This window comes from Cannabis sativa, chromosome 8 (genome assembly GCF_029168945.1).
Source record: "Cannabis sativa cultivar Pink pepper isolate KNU-18-1 chromosome 8, ASM2916894v1, whole genome shotgun sequence".
NCBI lineage: Eukaryota > Viridiplantae > Streptophyta > Magnoliopsida > Rosales > Cannabaceae > Cannabis > Cannabis sativa.
Window position 1 is genome coordinate 14,725,206 of NC_083608.1, and position 4,853 is coordinate 14,730,058.

At 29.7% G+C, this 4,853-nt stretch overlaps 1 long non-coding RNA gene across 1 annotated transcript; it reads right to left on the reverse strand.

The window, feature by feature from the left end:
* Positions 1–790: 790 nt before the first annotated feature.
* On the reverse strand, positions 791–3,824 carry LOC133030028 (uncharacterized). Its single transcript, XR_009683934.1, has 3 exons — positions 2,848–3,824; positions 1,533–1,673; positions 791–1,067 (listed from the first exon to the last, which is right to left on the reverse strand). It is a non-coding gene; the product is annotated as an uncharacterized LOC133030028 (long non-coding RNA).
* Between the last annotated feature and the right edge of the window lie 1,029 nt (positions 3,825–4,853).

Consider the following 4,853-nt stretch of genomic DNA (forward strand, 5'->3'; position numbering starts at 1 on the left):
GTGTGAAGTATCACTAAAAATTGTCTTTCCAGTCACCCTCATTAGTGACGCGCGTTGAAGTGTCACTATATACTTTTAGAGTTACTCAATGTGTGTCACTAAAACCCATATACTTTTAGAGTTACTCAATGTGTGTCACTAAAACCCAATTTTCTAGTAGTGCGACAGAGACAATAGTGTAATATTTGTGTTTTGCACTTTTCATTCTAGCTGAGTCTGCATATAATTGGATTGTCCATTTTTCTGTGAATAAATTGTATATGATAGTGTCGACAAAATGGCAGTATTCCTGCAAACAGTTATTTATTTTCATTTAAGGTGATAAGACATGGTGTAAATAATTAATTTAATTAAAAAAATCTACTTATGAAAGGTAGGTAAAATTATTTTATTAATTTAAAACTACACCTCTGCAATATAATTCATTAATTTGGGCAGACTAATCTTAATTCTTAACACAGCTGAAAATATGTAACTCCAAACTTCTTATATCCTAGAACAAGAACAAGTTGAACAAAAACAAACTTCAGTTCTGAAAAAAAAAAAAAAAAATTATACCTCCCCAGAATGGTGGAACACCAAAGAGGAATGTACAATATAACACCAGCACTCCAAATAAGCTTTAAGTTAATCACAAGAGTGCCTAATACTTAGTTTATCAAGCTCCAAACCCTGAAGAAAAACAAAAAAAAAAAAAAAAAAAAATCTTTTTTAGCTTGAAGATTCTCAAATGGGTTCAGAATAAAAAATCGGCTCAATTGGGTTCAAAATTAAAAATCGGGCTAATCGGACCAATCTATAACTCAAATATAAAATTCTATCAACTATGCATTTTTTATTTTAACAAATTATTTATAAAAAATCAGACCAATCACCACAGGGAAAATCAATAACTCTTCAATGAAAATCATAATAAGAAAGAAATACCTCAGGAAGAACTCGAATAGTGCAAGTAAGTGGCAACTTACCGAAATTGCATCAGAACTTGCAAACTTCTCTGCGCTCTTTCTAGTGGATAATGACTTTCCATAGTTCTTCATATTGTAAATTGTAGCACCATGAGAAACCTACTGGAACAACAAATAGATCTTTAATTAGCTTACTCAAACAGAAAGTCATCGCTAAAATGTTCTTGACCTCCACCTTAGAGTCCTATAGTTTTGTAATACATGTTTAACAGTTATATGCATGCATATGTCTTGTTACCAGAAAATAAAATGAGCAATAGGAAGGATACACACGCATAGGTCAAACAACATACCAAAAAAATTACACAAACAATTCCCTTATAAAGAACCTTCTATCCTTAATTACTCTCTCATTATGGCTCTTAAGTCATCTGGAATATCGAAAGACATAATAAAAATTGGGTTCTCATGCCCGAAGTAAAAACTAAACTATTGCATTATGCATAAAATAAGCACTAAAGCACTGGAGGAAAGGTGAAAATTTTCTAATAGGAAGAACCCATATATACACACAAACACATCTAATGATAAATACTCAAAGCACAGTTAGGCCAGCCATCTCACCTTAGTATGCCAAATCCACAACTAACATCCATCACAATTGCGCTATTGAGGAAGAGACAGATACCCCAGAGCCACTGTTGGATCATAGGGATATGTACACATAACAACACCTATCCATGGGACTGGAGTGCCTGCAACAAGCTGTCAAGAGAATAAAAATAGTCTTTTGGAGCTAATAAGATGTTTTCAAATTAGAAAAACAAATATTAATTCAAAGAACTTAGTAAGTAAAAGAAGAACCATAAATTGTTACCCCAAAAATGACAACACATCAAAAAAGGGCAGTATCAACAAAAGCTACTTAATAGTTAAGGTTATTTTTAAGGCTTAATTTGATCAATATCCTATAAAAATAAACAGTATCCAATTAATCTAAGAGAAATTGAATTTAGGAGTCTCTACAATAAAAGCATATGAAAAAGGTAAATAATTCATCTTTGTATCAATCAATGAAAACTCTAAATGTAAACGAAAAATAAAAGAGACATAGGGACAATAATAATAATAAAAAAAATCAACACCCTCAATTGACTCCTTAGAGGAAAAAAAATGTACATTTACAAATTCTTAATTGATTTCCACATATAATGTCAACCTGAAACATCATCTTATAAAAAAAACTCACCGGTAAAAATTCCCAAAAAAAATATGCAAAGGGAGAGAGTAAGGGTCTCGGTATCGAATTCATGTAGTCAAGTAGAGACAAATTCACAATATGGGTTTTAGATTCACAGGGCATGAAGAATGAAAAAACTGTAATATGGGTTGAGACATAAGAATAAAGATGATGAAGAATAAAAATTATATATGCTCGCTATTATTCCATAACTTTCCATACAAAATTCAAATTTCTTAGCACTAACCAGACTTAATTTTTCTTAGCAATATTCAAATTATTAAAAATTATACAGTTGAAATGAACTACAGCATGAAATGCCACAAAGGCTTCATGTGTCGGGTCAAACTTCAAGATCATTGCCTCCTACACAGAATGTAATTAATCAAAAAGTGAAGAAAAAAATGAGCATTGTCAATTTAATAAAAAAGCTCTTAATTTAACAATTGATACCCATGTAACAAATCCTATAATTGAAATCTAATCAATGAAATTGTACCAAAAAAAAAAAGACAAATACCTCCATAGCGAAAATTGAATTAACAAAATAGAAATTGCAGAATAAGTAGTGGCTGAGAAAGGAAGAACCATACTTGCAAAACCCCCAAAATAAATTATAAATTAAAATTTTACTATCATAAACACAAACTTTTTGAACATCCCTAATCAAAATCGAATGAATATGTGGAAAGTAATTACCTTTGGGCAACACTTGGCGCAGTTAGAGCAGAAAATCAAGTCGACTCATCGTTAACGATTGAAAATCAAGTCGATTGAATCTTTAATTTGGGCGAATGTGCTGGTCTCGTTCATCTAAAATCGTTCACTTGTCGTCGACTCATCGTTATCGATTGAAAATCAAGTCGATTGAAGCTTTAATTTCATAAGTCAGGCATAGAATGGTTGAAGATGATTTTGATTTTCATCTCTCACCTTCTTCCTCGTTTCCGAAATAGAGGACTAATTGTTGCACACCTGAAATATATCCTTAATGGACTTGAGAGTATAGTTTACTTTTAGTAGCAACCAGAAAGCACATATTGACATTCACCATGTTATGGAATTGGGGATTGGTGGGTATAAAAAAGTTAGTTCTCATATAGTCATATTCTACAAAGAGTCATCTATATATGTGATGCAAATTTTGACGATTTATCAGATCACAATACTCAGAGATGAGGAACCAACTTATGAGGATTCTAGTATCCTACAAATTACCATAGCCTAATTGTTAACAAAGCCATTTCAGAAGCTCATATCACAGAAAAGGAATTTAGTAATATTATCAATCAAAATTATTTTCTAATACATCAAGAATATTCACCAAGGCAATATGCTTTAGCAAATCTTAAGAGTTTTTTTAAAATAATATACACATCTCATCTCATCTGAGACAGCTACTATTTCCCATCTTCAAAATTATCACAGACAAGAATTTAGACCTTGTTGTTGGGCGTGATGATGGTTCGGGATGAAGTAGCCATAGACAGAATCCAGCTTCCTTGGGATTTTCTGAAAGAAAACTTGGAGGAAGAATCCTATACCGCAAATCCGACATTGTTGTGGCCAGTGTGCTATCCGAATCAAAATGACCAAGTAACTGAAAGATATGGCACAATTAAACCCTCAGGGGAAAAACTAATAGAAAATAAGTACTGAAGAATAAAACAGCTCTCTTAGTTGTTTCTCTGAAAGAAAACTTTAATCAAAATTTGGGGATATACAGTTTGTTATAGAGATATGCGATTTTCTTTTTAAATGGGTTGTGATTCTCGAATATTTAATATCAGTTCAAATATCAATTCAAATATTAATGGGATTTGTTTTATTATTATTTTATTATATATAAATAATATTTTATTATTTTATTAAATAAAAATAAAAAGTTACCCATGAATTTATCATAAATTAAGAATTTTAGTTATATATAGACACACTTTATATCTATTCTATATAAAGTGTGCCTATATAACCGAATTCTTAATTTATGAGAAATTTATGGGTGACTTTTTATTTATATTAAAAATAAAATAGTTTATTATTAAAAATAAAATGGTTTATGAGAAATTCATGGGTCACTTTTTATTTATATATAATAAAATAAAAAATAAAATAAATCCCATTATATCCAAAAAAAAAAATAGGTTCTAGATTTTTTTTAATTACCGTATTTCTAACCCTATTTAATTATTTACGCCTCTTTTATAAACCCTATTTGATTAAAGTTAAAATTATAAGATTAATTCAAATTATTGTTCATATATTGATTAATCTCATTAATCAAAAATAATTCAATATATGAATATCCTATTTGATTAATCCCATTATTAAGTCTTTTCCCTATAATTTTCCTTTTGTTGATGATGCTAATTTATTCATATTAAAGTAGTGTTCTACTAAGGGATCTAACGAGTTTCACCCCTTCGCTAATGGCCTCTAAGAGTTCAAATTCATAAATCTTCAATTTGTTCTATTTCTTATATTAACTGAAATTTTGCTACTTTTTTTTTTTAATTTACAACTTTATTGTTTATATCTTATTAGGGACATTCATGAAAATTTGGGTTTCTTTGAAATATACAATTAATGAGCATTACTTTTTGATCATACTGTGTTTTCCATGACTGAAAACCTCAATAATCTCTATCATTTAATATCAAATAAAATAAAATTATCATGATGTATACATTATGGTTATTTAATGA